Below are 17,837 nucleotides of genomic sequence, written 5' to 3' on the forward strand. Positions count from 1 at the left end.
TCACATTGGTATATCTGAAATGTATATAGAAAGTTTATTTGACCCTTCTTTCCCCCTCTTTAGGATATGCATTTGAATCAAAGTAAACTTACGAAACCTAAGCTCGACCCAACTGCTAACTATCTTCGAATGTTATTTCAAACATTTCAGCCATTTTCCAGTGTTGAGATAAAGAGTGTCGATGTGAGTTTTATACTTTGACAAAAAATATAGAAATTGTTTCCTTTCCACCCTTAAAAGTTTTTTTAAACGCTGGTGCTGGACTTTTTTTAAAAACTATTTTTGTTAGAAGTAATTTCCATTAAATTATTTCATTAAACAGTAAAACAATAGATATATATTCAAATTCAATAGCTTATATATGTCTCAACTCTCTTTCAAACACTTTTATTTGCTTATAAATCGTGACGCACTTCAATCATATTATCACAATATGTCAGTGTCCTAAATCACATCAAATTATACTACTACATCTACTCGCTTGACATTTTTCTCAATTCATATCCTATATTCCAGTATTAAACCGTGTAATACAATTTCACCAACCAATTCGACCGGCGTGAAATCCGTGGCCTTCCGGAACTTTGGCAGACAGTCGTCGATGCTGATTGGGACCATTTTTGATCTGCCAAGTACGTCGTAGATGATATAGTTATGTTCCAAGGTAGAGGGTCAGTAAGGAACAAAACTTTCTTGGTTACCTTTATAATATGTTGGTGATTTCGTTTAGAAGTGCTGCTGAAAATTGTCATCTGCTGTACCGTGTTTTCTACCGCCTTAGCGATAGTAACTACTTGTTGAAAATCGAGGGAATTAGACGTCAATATCTGGCTACGAGCTACATTATTTTTCATGCCGAATTGGGCAACCGTCTGATATTCTAGTTGTGTCAGCCGATGGAACTTGAACCTCTCAGCTATTTCGTTAATTTTCACTCCATAATGCGTTAACATCAGCTGTTTTAATTCTTCATTCGGTTTTTGTGCTGCTTTACTTGGTTTACACAAATTTCTCTATGCGTCATAAGCTGAATACCCTATAACAGCCAAAAATGTCGCTATTTTTCGATCCTCCGATAAGGCTGCAGATAACTCTACCTGCTCGAATTTCGAAATGTAAATCACGTCAACCCTCGAATTTCGATCCCCTCAATCCCAAATATTATCAAATTATACTATTTGTTTACACCCAAACTCTTTTGGCATTTTTCTTAATTCATGTTCTCTATTCCAATCTCAAATTGATTTACACAATTTCAATAAACAATAACAATATACATTGCAACCCTTATTTCTCTTTTTTGCAAGTATATTGCAAATTTAAATACTTCTCGCCCCAACAGCTTGATCATTTATTTTTCTGACTTTTAACAAGGAATTTATACAAGTACTAACCTGTAATACATTTCATCGTCCTAACATTAAGGGTTCTTAAAATACTCATTGTTTCAGCACAAATACTTGAACCCACTATCCTCTCTCTCTCTCGTTAAACATTTTAATGAAATAAACTCGATAAAATTATCCTTCTATCTAATTATGTTATAAAAATTTGGTTCAAGCGATTTAAAAAATTTTCTTTGATGATAAAATGATGATTGATTCGGGTGTAAAGAAGATCATTGTAGAAGTTGACCCTTCTCTCCCTTGAAAAAATTTTTAAAACTCTGGGTATTAATCTATACCCGAGCTTCATATCCCTAATTTGAAGATCGTGTAAGCAACTTGATTTTTGGCATACATTTTGAAACGTCTTTCCTTTTAACAAAAGTAATATCATAAAACCTCTGCTCGAGAATAATGATGATTATATTCAAAATTAATTCTAATACTTCAAATGTTTTTCATGTTAATGAGATAGGCAACGCTGAATTAAATGTGAATAAAACATATGTAAATAAGAGGTAGAAAATCTTCCATCCATTTCTTCAAAGAGGGAAGTTTAAAAAAGCTAAGCTATAGGTACATTTATCTTTAGATAGTAATATTTATACCGAAATGAAATATTTTGCTTATCGTTCCATGATTATGATCTTGAGGCCAAGGGAGACCATTGTTAAGTCAAATGAAAGAGGATGGAAAATTTGGTGGAATGGAAAAGTGGGAGGAAGTGGGAATATCATGCGAAAACTCACGGACGCGATGCTCTCCACCACAAACTTACTTGGCTGAACCAGGGACCCCACGCACCAGATGTACGCGCTCTACCACTGAGCCAGTGTAACTCCCGCGTATTTATACCAAATTTTGTGTCCCTAAGTTGTGGACATTCAGATACTCTATTTGTGGTATAAATTTTGAAATTTGTGGTATAAGTTTTTCTTCCCCTCCACCTTAGTATAAATGTGTCTAAATGAGAGTAAAAATCTCAGATCATTTTTTGTAGTTTTGCAGTTGAGATGCACATTCTTGACTTAAAGATTATGTTGTGGAAAATATTTGAATGACATATCTTAGCACTCTTTTTAAAAAGTAAAATGATTAAACGAAACTCTAGTTTAACCACTTTCTCACTTCGACTATTTTATGAAGAGAAATGAGAATTTAAAAATACAGGGTGTAATGTGAGGTAATGCCAATATTGCTGTAGGTGATGTACGTGACTAGTATATGAGAAAACTTCATATGAACACATATCGCAAAACGCCTTGTTTTCGAGTAAATTGCGGAAAGGAGTAACAACGGAAAACAACACGTACGAATTCACTATTTATTACTAGTGATAGCATTATGCATATGAAAGTGTACAAATGCAGTGTGAAGGCTTCTGCTGACCAAAACACAAGGAAGAGTACGTGAACCAACAAGTAATATATACCAATGTATGACAAGTATTACCATAAATGCGAGAACACAAGAAACACAATGTATATGGTGTGACACAATGAGTCCAGACACTAACTAGTACATCTTAGTGTGCAGTAGGTAATCAAAAATCCCATCATTAACCTCAAGATATGCTTCATGCCATCGTAAGGCGTGTTCATACCCACGAAGAGCCCGACGTCTTGTTTAATATCTGCTGCAACGTCACGGAACTGCAAAATGAGTTCATCACGGGTGTTTGGTTTGACTAAGTACACTTTATTCTTCATCCACCCCCAGATTCCGTACTTCATTGGCGTTAAATCAGGTGATTTGTTTAGCCAAAGTATGGATCTACTATGGCTTCCAATCCAGCGTCCGGACTGGTGCTCATTGAGGAAAGCTCGGGCCTGCGATGTCGAGTGTCCTGAAGCGCCATCTAACTGAAAGTACATAATTTGGAGAATATCCAGTGGTATGTCATCAAACGCAGATGCTAGTATCTCCAGAAATTGAAGGAAAGTCAATCAATTCAGGTTATTGTGTAGGACGATTGGACCAATGAGTATGTTATTAGCCACGACACACCACACATTATCCGAGAATCTGTGCTGGAAACTTCTGGGAATGCTGGCACGTGAATTGGCAATACACCAGTAATGCCAGTTGTCGCTGTAAAAGTAGCCTCGTCGGTGAACATGATATACAGGATTCAGTCCTCATGTTGCGTTACCTATGTAGAAGAGGCCACGCGTTTCTCTTCATCACCATCACGAAGGCTTTGTACACGTTGAAAATGGTACAGATAAACGTTTCCTCCTCTAATGTTCTCCACACTTCCATATGAGACTCGACCTCGACCTGACGTGCTACGCACCTGGTATTTGTGAGGCTGCGTTCCACGAATTGAAGTATACGCCGACGAGGCGCAGTCTTCTATCCGTGTTCAGCACTGGACACTTTGCCCTTGTCCCTGATGGACTGATACACGCTGGCGAACACACGGATGTTCGGTGTTCGACGGTTTGGAAATCTACTCGTGTACTCGTTTATTGCCTGATGACTATTGCCATTACAGAACCCATAGACGAATAGTATCTCTGAGTATTCTGCATTTGTGAACACGTCGCGCATGTTGGACAATTTAACACCCAGAACTGCAAGTGTGATACACGGCACTGACCTGTCCGCACCCACTCGCACAACTGACGCAAAGAACATAGATCTGGAATCAAGATCTCGCTACCCGGCGCGGAGTATAAGATCTAGAATCATCCGGCAGAAGCCTTCAAAGTGCATTTGTACACTTTCATATGCATTAATGGTACACTATTATTAATAAATCGGCACGTGATGTTTTTCGTTGTTCCTCCTTTTCCCTCGAATACTAGGCGTTTCTTGATATATGTTCGTGTGATATTTTGCATGTAGTAGTCACTTACAATCATCTTCCGTATAGTTTGCAATACCTCCGTTACACCCTGTAAAATTTCTCCCGCTCAAATTTTCGAAACCGCTTAGCGGTGTCAACTTTAATTTAATATAGTTCTCTTATACCGAGTTTGATCTCTCAATTTTTTGTGCCTTCTAAGATTTATTTTAGACATTATATTTTGAACCCTTTTGGGATACACATTTTAAAGAAAGTAAGATGAAAGCAAACGGTTGTGAAACTAAGGTAGACTTCCAAAGAATTCAAACTAAATATTTAAAAAAATCGATAATATTTGGTTACAAAAAAGAGATCATATGACAAGTGGAACCTGTTCAACTGATTCTGAATTCGTATTAAAAGTGGTTTCTTGCTGTCCGTTACAATTATTACAATGTTGAAATTAAATCTAAAAACCTTAAGTTCTATTATTTCTTGCTTCTTCCGGTTTCAGCAGATGACTGAAGTTGAAATTTAATATGTGCATCCTATACTTATCCCTTATTTAAAAAAAGTCATTTCCTGTCTCCCATTTCCATTTTCACTTCAAAGAAGACTATATTAAAACTGGTAGTAATATTTGATTTCAACTATTTATGGTTTCAAATAAAGAGATTGTAATAATTCTAGCTATTCTAAATCCATATCATAAATTTGCTTCTCGCTTTTGCCGTTTCACACCGTGATGACTAGCGCTCAAACCGGAAATAATAAATTTCCGCCACTTCAGATTTCAATAAAAGGACAAACATGAAGATAAAATTTATTGTTGGGAGGCTGAGGTCACATCGGAAATCATAGAAAAATATACTCCATTGAAGAATAAACACATACAAGAATAAACTCCAAGAATGAACTTAATCATAACGTTAAGTCTATACTAGAAAACGGCTTCTATTTATCAATTATCGTTTCATATTATTCTCATCAGTATTGAAACTGGAAATCGTAGATTTCCAACAGTTCTGGTTGCCATACAGGGATAAAAATCAAAATGAAAGTTTCTTTTTGAGATGTTTAATTGATTTCGAGCGATCACTTCTCGATGACTCTTACCAATTTTAGTATGTGGAGATCAATATTTAAACCGAAAGTGCTACTTGTATTTACCAGTCTCTCACTTGCGGTTTTAGTAGTCATATTGGTGTATATTGTGTGTTTCCTTGAGACGCAGAATCAATTCCTAAGTAAGAAGTTTATCGCTTCAGTTGTCAGTTTTTTTTCTTTGACTATTAATGTTGAAACTAGAAACGGTTTACTTCTACTACATGCAATCTGATCAGAAAGACAATAGGAGTCTCTCCTTGAGATGCTGAATCGATTTCAGAAATTATTCTGCTATCTGTCAAAGAGCGGACAGTCAATAATAGCCATTCTCTAAGAACTCCACTACTTATGCAGGGCATAGTTAGGAAGTCTAGAAACCTTGCTCACTCAGTCCTAACTATTTCTTTTCAAACGGATACCACTGCGACTGTGAAGATGAGACAGACAACTTCGGATACCATGTTTATACATTGAAAAAACATATTTATTTAATTAATTTTCTCTTTGAGTTTAAACTCCCACCGTTATAGTCTGAAGTGTGGGAGACATGATAATGATATGGATTATAATGATGGTAGGAAGAATAAAAGAGGAAAGGGGAGAATCATGAAAAAACTCACGGGTATTGTGTATTATGCTTGTGCTTTTGTATTATAAAACCCACTTGGCAAAAGTATACATGTTACTCCCGGCTCCTTTAGCAGCTTGATATCTGGATAGACGCTGGGACACACGACCATTTATTTTTAGTAAGAGTTTTAAACCTATTCCGTCCTCCTAACTTTAGAGACTTCTCAAGTAGCCGTTTACTGTATAAATATTAAAAACTTTCTCTCTTCCGTTACGATACCGAGAACAGTGTTTATTAACTTCAAAATTACTTTTGAAAGGCTTAGCTTTTTTTCTTTATCATTTAGCACACAATTTTAATTCCCTGTTTATAATACAGCGTAGATGTGTATACGTGATTGGTTTCCTTTAATTGAGATTTCATTTTAACTCGTTGTGCAGATGGCATTGGCAGTAGCAGTAGCAGTGGCACAAATAAACCTTGACCAGCTGGTTCTCCAGGTTTATCATTCTGTAATTTCTTCTCGTTGGGTTCTAAAAGGACAGGCTTACAGTAACAATCCTCACATCCTTAAAGAACTCCGGAGAGAGTGCTACCCAGGCAACATCTCAAGATGTCGTCGACATGCTTTTCAAAACATGTTGTCTTCTCTGCACACGTGCTTCAAGTACCTCTTCTAGTGAATGTCTATACACACTGTACTGTACAGTGTGCCCCGAAAGCAGTGGCGAAGCGTACCCTGAGGCCGATTCTACCTTGTTTTCTAACGTATATATATATATTACGTTTGGTTTCTTGTAAGATAATTTCAATACTTCAACATTTCTTTTTCTCGATAACAAAATAGTATGTTGGAAACACTTTGAAACCCTTCCGTCTTAGCCTCACTAGCTCGCTAGACAGGCTTGCGGAGTATGCTGGTCAGGGAGCATGGCTATTATCGCTAGGGATTACATGCATTCTTGTGACAGTGTGAAAGCCCGCCTTGGAAGTTTCGTTTTAGCGTAAAGGGCATCTTTCAATGCTAATATGTTTTAAAATGATTTCCTTAAAACACAGTAATAAGTTTGTGTGTAAAATTATGTACTTCTATTAGTGAAAACTTGTTTAATTTAGGTATATACTTTCAGGAGCTACTCAGAGTAGTTGTTTTTTTTTTTTTTTCCTACACGAGCCTGGTTCACAATAGCTTGTAGAATAAGTCTGATACATTAAACGTATGAATAAATTTTCTAGACCTTTTATATAGGATAAAATAATAATATTTGTGTGTAATTTTAGTTGAGTTTTCCATTTCATAGAATCAGTGAGTTAATAAGATTTTGTTTCGGGATCTTTGCTAACTTTGTTCCTGGGAATGTGAAAATTCTGCAATATATATGAAGCAATAAAACGTTGCGGTAAAATTTCGATGAGTGCTTAAGCCCGGAAACCACCTCCTTAGTTATGACACTGCGTAGAATACAATATTATATATCTTGCATTGATTCAAATGAAGTTCTAAGGGGGGCGCGGTGGCTCAGTGGTAGAGCGTTCATCTCTGGTGCTCGGGGTCCCGAGTTCGATCCCAGCCCCCGCCAAGTGAACTTTGTGGTGGACAAACACCGTGCTCGTGGGTTTTCTCGGGGTTCTCCCGTTTCCTCCCACTTTCTTCATTCCACCATTTCACTCATCTCTCATTATCACCGTCTCCTTTAGCCTAACCGGCATAACCGTGGGACGTAAAACTCAAAGATTTCATTTTTCAAATGAAGTTTTCTCTGAGCATGAACATTTCTAATGAAATAATTTTAACACTTGATGCATTAATTGAACAGTGGCGAAGGGTGGTAAGAGGCCCTGAGGCCCGGCCTACCCATTTACTTTCAGAAATTATAATTTATAATTAATTCATTTTCCTTGCACAGAATGCATGATATTTTCTGAGTTGAAAAAAAATGTTCGATAAAGAAATCGTGGTTGGCACCACTGCTGGGAGGCTCACCAAGCAGTGTCTCAGGCGGCAGTAGAACTACCGCCAAGCTACTCAGAAAATCCCGCGAGAGAACGTGTTGGAAATGACGTCTTCTTCACCAGCGTATAACCTGCGAAAGAGACCGGCCTCAGCGCTTATCGACTTTCGTTTCTACCTATTAGTTTCTCTTGAGACCTTCGATTTCGATTCGATATAACAAACGAATAAAGAGAAAGATAACGTGGGCTCCATTCCGTTCCAATTTTGCTTAATTTTGCGGACTCTAACGCAACGCAAGAACTGGAACAAGAAATTCTAAAGGTGCTACGCCTATTATCTCAAACTAATGCCTCTTTATTCAATTGCGTTGGCGCAAACCTTAATGAAATCAGACTCGTTGAGTTCATTAGAAAGGGTGAGTGTTTTTGAGATATTGTGAGTGATTTGTTTCCTTACATTTGCAAAAGTGAATGAGAGAAAATGTCAGTAATTGGAAAATATGAATATACGTAATATAATTCCTATTAAAGAACCTTCAGTGTCAGTGGTCTTTTCAAAATTAATGTGTTATTAAGGAACGAAGACTGACGCCTGTGTTGAAAATAGAACAAAGAGAGGGCAAGGGAGTTCTGCATGCATTGGTACAAATACAAAAGTGGAATTAAGTGACACCCAGAATATCTTGATTGAATGCTTTTCATGTAGTTTGAACAATATAATTAAAGACAAAATTTTACACGTGTACAAGCAGAGTTTATTTCAGTAGGCCTACATGTAGACTAAACAACATGTGTTTCTTGTGAAGCACAGGTAATGTGATAGTCCATCTTCCCCACCCGATCACGCCAATTAAAACAATTAAATTGCATTATGGCGAATTAACATCATGTATGAGTCACATACGTTAATTTCATTATGAAAATTGACATCCGGATCGAATAAGTGCTGTCGATTGCATTAAATTTATGTTAATTCGTCTTCTTGTATTTCTGTAGTAAACTATTTATGTCTAATCTTTTTCATTTTATTATTATTATTATTATTATTATTATTATTATTATTATTATTATTATTATTATTATTATTATTATTATTATCATGATTATCGTTATTATTATTATTAGTAGTAGTAGAACATTGGGCCTACCCTCTTGAAACTATCACCCTTCGCCACTGTAATTGAATCCAGTATGTACTTACTTTAAAGTGGGAGATGCAAGTAACCAACACTTATCCAAGAAATTTGACAGGTAACTGTAAGAATGTACTTTTTCTCTCCCTCCATTTTAAATTACGCAGGAAATGAAAACAGCAAGTGAGGCGGAAATTCCCCTGACCTCCTCTGCGAATCAGAGACAGAAGAAAATAAGAACTGTGCTTAAAAATATTTGTAGTGGATTTAAGTGAGAACATTCCGTTAATACACATTGTGTGTTTTCTTCATGTAAATACTTGTATAATAATAATAATAATAATAATAATAATAATAATAATAATAATAATAATAATAATAATAATAATAATAATAGACTACTTCCCGGCGTACAACTCTTGTCATTTAACATCGTGCTCGTGGGTTTTCTCGGGGTTCTCCCGTTCCCTCACACTTTCTTCATTCCATAATTTCATTCATTTCTCTTCTTCACCGTTCCTTTAGCCTAAACCGGCATAAGCATAGGACGTAAAACTTAAAGATTTCATTTCATTTCATTTCTTGTCATTTAAGCAAACATTTAATAACCAAGAGGAAAACGCTACTAGTATGCCAAGACGAAAGTTTTTAAAATGGAAATACTGCACTTGTAGCGGTGTAGGAATCCCACGAATTTGCAACCCTAATTGTGGCGCTTTGTTTAAGAATGTGCAAGAAGTAGTCGTGCGTGTGCGTTTAAATCTTCGTAAATGATTCATGAATATTCGCAGGGTAGTTTTTGGTATAACTCAATAAGGAAAATAGAATTCTGACTATAACTTTAAACATTTTAGAATACACTAAATGTTATTAGTTTGTCGGGCCTACCCTACTTGTGGAATTATGCTTCGCCATTGTAGCTTATGTAGGTATAGAGTCCCGTAGTGATCGGCTTATGGCATTTTATATCATTTATTTATTTTTATCCACACAGGTATTGACTTAATTTCTTCCTTATCGGTTCTTAATTTATTTTCACGTAAGTTTATATTGTAAGCTCGGAACAAATCAAAGCAAATAAATTCATTATCGTAATAAATTTTCATACTTGATCGATGTTGGTGTGTATACTTACTTTTGGGCCACTCTGTATTTACTGAATCATTCATTCTTATCACACATATTTGGTCTAGGAATTAATTCGTGCGGTTGGTACGCACACATTGAAGCTGTAGTACAAACACAAAATACATAAATACCTTAAGAAAAATATTGTCCATCGCTAGCCACCACTTTCACCCATCTGTCAGGCAATGTACGGATTCCGTGGCGAAAGAAGTCCTCATCATTGGAAGCGATCCAGTCAGAGACCCATGTTTCGATATCTTCTGAAGAAGTAAACCGCTGTCCAATCAAATCGTTGTTCATGCAATCGAACAAGTAGTAGTCCGAAGGAGCAACGTCTGGTGAATAGGGCGGGTGTGGTAAAACTTCCCATTCGACATTTTCTAAATAGGTTTTGACCGGTTTTGCGACATGTGGGCGAGCGTTATCATGTTGAACAATAAGTTTATCATGTCTGTTCTCCCATTCTGGTCGTGTTCTGGCCAGAGCTTGCTTCAAACACATTAATTGTCGTCGATAACGTTCTCCATTCATAGTTTCACCCAGTTGCAGCAGCTCATAGTACACCACACTTTTCATATCCCACCATATGCACAGCATAACCTTTGCACAGTGAATATCTCGTTTTGGTTGTGATGGACCTGGTTCACCTGGTTTCACCCAGGCCTTTTTTCGTTTAGGGTTCTCGTAATGGATCCACTTCTCATCACCCGTAATAATTCGATGCAGAAACCCCTTTCTGCTCTGTCGTTGAAGCAGCAATTCGCAAATGGTTTTTCGTCTTTCAACGTCTCTGTCTTTCAATTCATGTGGAACCCAATGCGACATCTTTTGAATCATTCCCATGGCCAGTGTGCGAATTGAAAAATTTTCCCAGGGGGGGATGAATTTCACCCATATGCGCACCCAGTCCTCACACACACACACACACACACACACACACACATATATATATATATATATATATATATATATATATATATATATATATATATATATATATATATGTATAATATACACTAACAAGTACAAAACAGTTGAGATGTGAGATCTTTCATAAATTTTCACTCAAGTAATGTTTAGGTTAGCTACGCAAAGTAAGAATTGTTCCCTTTTTCTATCTTATCTTTATGTCCATTTAAAAATACTCCAGAGGGGGAAAAAGTTATCCCTGCCAGGGATAAAATTTTTCTTCTCCAGGGTGGGAAAGATTTTTGTCAGGGGGGGAAATCCCTGGCATCCCCCCCGCCAATTCGCACCCTGCCCATGGCTTTCAAGCGTTTGGAGACTGTTGTTTGATCAACGCCTAATGCTGCTGCAAGTTGTTCCTGCGTTTGACACGAATCCTGCTCGAGCAATGCTGTCAATTCTTCGTCTTGAAATTTTTTTGGCTGTCCAGCTCGCTCTTGGTCTGCCAAGCCGAAATCACCACTTCTAAACCGTGCAAACCACTTCTGACACGTTCGCTCAGCTAGAGCATGGTCACCATACACTTCCACCAAAATACGATGACTTTCAGTCGCACTTTTCTGCATGTTAAAGTAATGCAGCACGACACCCCGCAAAAACACTTTATCAGGCACAAATTGCGCCATGTTCACTTAACTACAAACTGGTGTTGTTGACGGTTTAATCCACTGCCCTATACTACGAACGATACGCGATGACAGGGGTTTGCAATACATGTGTGGATACACGGAACTGTGGGACGCTCCGTTCGTTGCGCCATCTCTTGTCCACCCGCACGAATTAATTCCTAGACCAAATATAAAACGGAGAATTTCCTAAAAGACACATAGCTCAACACCGTACATACAATTCAACACCGTGATATCTAATCTTTAGATTATAGAATGATTTGAAACAAGTTATGATGATAAGTACGTTCTTCGTAATCTTACATTTTTAAAAACTATTTATAGAACGAGCTCCTTCGTCGCCAGGCGATTAGCGTACGCGCTTTTGGGGTTGGAGACCCGGGTTCGATTCTCGGCAGAAGCTTATTTGGTTCGGATTCCACGTTACTCTGTAGGTCCACGTCTCATATATCCTCGCTGCTGAACTGGACATTGACTCGAAATCACCTCACCTTATTTATAGGACGAAGTCATTCGATAGTAGGGACACGTTAATTGAGTTTCCGTCAGACTCAAGAGATTGGCATTGTTCCATGTGAAAGCATTCGGATGATTAGTTAACTATCATCCGTTTATATTCTAGGGGAGACCGGGGACAATTGTAACGCGGGTCAATTCTAACATTGGCTATTACTTGTAGGAGTGAGTTTCGAAATATCGTTTGTACACGTCATGGAGGCCAATGTTATGTAGTATGTGGGAAGAAAAAAAGAGCGTCGTTAGTGAAATGTTTAAGACTGGACAAGCAAATATGTGATTTTGACAGGGGTAAGTGCATTTTTAACAGACTTGATTTGGTTTTCTTTAGATAGATATGCGTTTACTGTAAACAAATACCCTGCGCGTGTGTACTCTATGTTCTTTCCTTGACAACGTGGATATTGTGTTTGAAGCTTTGACTCAATATAATTATGAGAAATCATGGTATTTATCACTGATCGTTGAACGGGTACAAATGTAATATGCGATCGGGGACGATTGTAACACGTTACAATTGCCAGAGACAAGGTTGTACTACACCATTATGAAAATAAACTAGGTATGACCGAAGATAATACAATTGATGAAATTAATAAAACAATGTATGTTTTAAGTATGTTTTCATGGACCACAGGTACGTAGGGGGGACCCGACCCCCAAAAAACCTTGGCGATCTTAGTATATAATATATCATTATGGTTACTATTGGGAAAGAAAAGACTTTCACACCACATTTCATTATGGAAACTCCCCTAACTTTTTTATGCACCCTCACAAACATTTGTGGCTGGCTGCTGATCACTGCTTTCCGATGTTGTATCAGAATAGACTAGTGTTTCAATATGCCCCTTCCTTGCGAAGTTTTTAAATAGCCTATAAGTTTTCAAAGACTCATTTTTGAAATAGGCCGCCATCCTCTCTGATTCATCAGAAATAATCAACAATGTAACTTTCCACTTGTTTTGCTTAATCTCTCTCGCACAGTAGTGCATACTCTGTTCTCGTCGTTGTGTGAGGGATGTGTATAGAAGTTACAAATGTAGTATGGGTGTCTATTAGTACAATATCATTAGAAATAAAATCAGTGGCATAACAACAGGGTAGACAGGGTGAGCATTGCTTAGGGGCGGAGTGCGCTTGGGTATATTAGGGAGGTGAGGGGCGCCACTACTGACTTTGCCTAGGAGTTCCAAATGCCATTCTTACATCACTGACTTGAATTTTTATGTTACGTGATATTTTAAACTTGGCTTGCTTATCCATGTTTAAGTTAGGCTGAAGAAAAAATATTTCGAGCTAATATGGTACGTTATCGGTAACAAGTAACTCATCATTGATGCATCTAGTTGACGCGTGGAAATTGCATATTTCTAAATAGGTCTACTTTTAAATTTGAGGATGTAGTCTATGCTCTTATTTTATTGTCCCCATCCGTTGTTAAACCTATCAGTCATTATTATTAGTGTCAGTATCATTTAACCATATATATATATATTGATTTACCTGCCATATATATTGTATTTTTCATTAAAAACATCATGTTACAATTGTCCAAAAGCTCTGTTACAATTGACCCAGTCACAGAGACGTTTGTAACAAGACAGATGCTGTCATAAAATGCTTCGTAACTTTCTATATTAGAAATTGAGGCCTATTCCGGAAGAAGGGCACATGGGCCTATGAGCCCTTTTCCGGAAATCATTTAAAACAAACCACCATGCTATGCTGTAGGGGCTGTGAAAATTTCATCTCGATATCTTTATTTTTGACAGCGTGCGAATAATGTTTTTGTAAGCCTTTGCACTGGTATTTTAGCTCACAGCTGACATTCAGACTCTAGCAGCGGTTATTGCTGTGCTCATTGCAATATTATTAACCTATAAGCGTGGCAGTAGTTTAAAAATGATACTGAAAGTATACCTGTGTATACGAAGAGGCATAGTAAACGAATTTGAAACGTGAAGAATCAAAAAGTAAAAGGGTTTGTGGTGAAAAATACTTCAACTCGAGTAAGAATGAAGTACCGGCCAAAATGTTCTTAGTTACTCAGTGTTGTAAAAACAAATGCTATGAAAATGTTTTCCTCCATACTCAGTGCAATTCGTATGGTTCCTTGTTTTTTCAAGATTCGTTCCTCGCTTCGTTCATGAGTAAGTCGGAAAACACAAAAGAAACCACAGCTCTATACATAGATGTATTGTGTTAATGATGGTGGAATGGCTACTGTGGTATGTTCGAAATTGAGACATATTGACCCTAAGCCTGTCCCTTTTGTTGGAGTGAGCGAACTAAAAAAGAAAGATGTTCGGTCCTTAATGAAGTTCTTGTCACCTGAAGACAGGGACTGGATTGAATTCATATTGAATGAGTACAAACAGGACTAAATCCATAACGCATTTATCCCGAGATTACTAACCCTATTTTTTACCTCTTATTACTAACTATACGTAAAACTGACACATATATCCAAAAATTTGTTAAATATAAGGCAAAATGGAATAATAGAAAGATATTAGTATTGAATGTATTTTATTGCATTACAATACTAACCTAAACAACTTACTATGAGATATGCATAAGCAGTTTCTTTGATGTATGCTGTACACTATGTTGCCATACAAAATTATGTGTTGAGTATAGAAGCTAATTTAATTTTATGCTGATATCACGTACACAAAATTTTCTACGTAAACAGAAATATTTGTCTTACATTAAAATGAAGATTTTCAGACTGTCCATACATTATCAGTTTCACTCACTCTTCACGGTCATTTTAACAGTTTGGACAAAATTTCCTTTGATGCTCACCACATATTGGCTTCTTGCATTTTGTACAGTATGTTGTAGTGAATCGCCGTTTCGAGTAATAACACAGAAAGCAGTATTTGAGATTTCCTTTTCCAGTGACTGGCTCGGCTTACTGTTCTTCTGTTATCCCCAAGAGTTTAGTTATTGTAACTTTAAGTTCTCTGCTTATAGGCGGTGTAGCAAGTCTTTGCTCTTGCCAAGGTGCAACCAATTGCTTGTGTAATTCTATCATGAAATGCAGTCTTGAAAGAGGACTTGTAGTCTCTTCTTTGGATCTTCGAAAGAACTAACGACAATATATAACATAAGCATTAATTCCTGCAATATTTGGCATACCATAAAACATGCAAAGTGGTCAACGTCTTGTTTTCCTGCTGCTATTCATGTCACCATACATGTGGTCAAATGTATCTATTGACCGGTTTGTTTGGTTATATGTCAGTATTATTCAGGCTTGTTTGATGTCTTATGTACGGACAGTCCATCGTGCATAGTTGACAAGAGCAAGACTAATTTATTTGACAGGTTTAAAGGATAGTGCTGTGCGGCCTTCTGCGAATAAGAACATAGAACTTTTAACTTCTCTGTTTCGGAAATGCAGATCAACAAACTCCGGTAAAATTCGCGCTTATTGCTTCTTATGGTTCCAACAGCAGTTAACCCATGCTCAGAAGTTCATGGAAAAGAGACACGGTCGTAAACCAATTATCCATTGTTATGTTTCGGTTGGTATTTTTGACGCATTCGACAAGAGATTTTACAAAATATCTGGCAGCTTCTTCTCCAAGAGATGTAGTTCCCTTACCTAAATAGGGTATAGCCATGACTATGTATTTAGTTGAATTATCACAAAGCATGATAATTTTAATCTCCTACTTATTTGGTTTGTTACTCATATGGACTCGAAATGGGCATCTAGCACGAAACTCTAGTAACTGCTCATCTACAGTGCAATATGAGCTTGGCTTGTAAGTCGTTTCGCAATTAGACACAAAAATATTCCACGCTGTCTTAATGGGGGCAAGTTTACTTTCAGCCCTCCTTTGTTCTCTTGTTGATTTGTCATCGAATCTGAGACAATTTATTAAGAAATCAAACTTTTCACTCGACATCGTACCCCGATATCTACCACCACAATAATCAATATTAAATAAAATCTTAATGGCAAATGAGCGCTGCAGACAGTATTAGGATTCCAATTAAGGTCTTAATTTCGTCCTTAGAGGTGTTTTAATGGTAGCATTACTAACTCGGTACTTCCTTCTTTTTATTTCAATTTCTTCATTTGTTCTTGTCACTATCTTGTTAATTATATCTTCTGTGAAAAGCAAATTAAAACAATCCTTAGGGTCGGGATATACTTTCTTCGTAGGTCCAGGACAAATGTGAACTATAATTTTACTTGGAATTTTCCCATCGGATTTGAAGTGAGAAGTTTCCCATCGAAAACCACTTTTACCTATTGATTCCTCTTCCTGAAGGCATAGAACCGCTGAAGGACTCACTCCATCCAATTGTGTTGAACTTGAAGACTCGTCTTCTTTAGAAATTTTCTTATTCTTTACATTGCCACGAGTTTCTACACTTTGCTTCATGGATCTGCCTCACGCATATTCTCCACAGTTATGTTTTCATTTTCTGATTCACTCGGTACGTAAGTCGGATCCACATCACTACCATCAGACCAAAATTGTTCTTCAAGACAATCCTCCTCGCTTCCATCACCGTAATCTATTTCATCAAGCATACGAATTATTCGTTCTTCCTTACTCATAGTCATTCGATAATTTAAAAAATGAAAAATGGAAAGGCCTCATAATTATAGCATTCTTTTCAATTTATGTGAGGATGTTGCGCCTGTTTTCCGCAGAAAGATTCACTGTTAATCATATACTTGCATAAATATTACGTATTATTTATAACCTCTTAATACTAACCATGAGTAAAGCATACGTACAACATTTTTCTATAAATACTAACCATGCGTAAAATCGACGCACTAACTTATAAATAAGCACCTGTTGCGAGCTGTCCCGCTGAAAAAATGAACCATCACTTCCACGAACAGACAGCCAAATAAACGGAGGTAGCATTGCTAGTAGGTTAGTAAACTGTGACATCAGGGTGGGAAACAACACTAAAATTTTAATGACTATGCGTAAAATTTACGCAGTGTTAGTAATCTCGGGTTATTATCATATGTAATGGTTTATATTTCTTTTTTTGTTACAGTAAAGACATTATTGTAATGCATTAATAGTGTGCTATTCCTCAACCAACAAGGATTTTCGTAAAAAGGGCACATAACATTTTACACAAATATGTTTATAAATATATAAAAAGTGTATATATTTTCCATTTAATACAAGCTATTTATTAGTGAAATAGATGTTTTATATTTAAATACCTATAATAGGTATTTGCACGCTTATGTTATTGTTATATACTCGGTTAAAATCTTTAAGGCTTTTTTCCCTTTATTCAAGAAAACGGTCTATGTGCCCTTCTTCCGGAATAGGCCTCAATTGTCATGATGAAAAAAATGAATAGAGCAACAAAGGTTCACTTAGGACATTCAATAATTTTCAGACTTATTGGAGCATAAACATGGGAGAAAAAATATAAAATGTAAAATTTGTTACAACTGACCCCGGTCTCCCCTATCGTCTGCTACATTTAAATTCACGTTTGACCCTTGTGGGAGCTTATCACTAACCAATACCCTTATAGCAATGTTGCCAACGCTGTAAAGTGGGAATTAAATTCGACTGATATTGCATGTGTTCATAGTAAGTGTAAAACTTCTCAACTTTTTACAATATATGCTCTCTGAAAGCAAATTTCTCA

This window comes from Thermobia domestica, chromosome 16 (genome assembly GCF_964235325.1).
Source record: "Thermobia domestica chromosome 16, izTheDome1.hap1.1, whole genome shotgun sequence".
Taxonomy (NCBI): Eukaryota; Metazoa; Arthropoda; class Insecta; order Zygentoma; family Lepismatidae; genus Thermobia; species Thermobia domestica.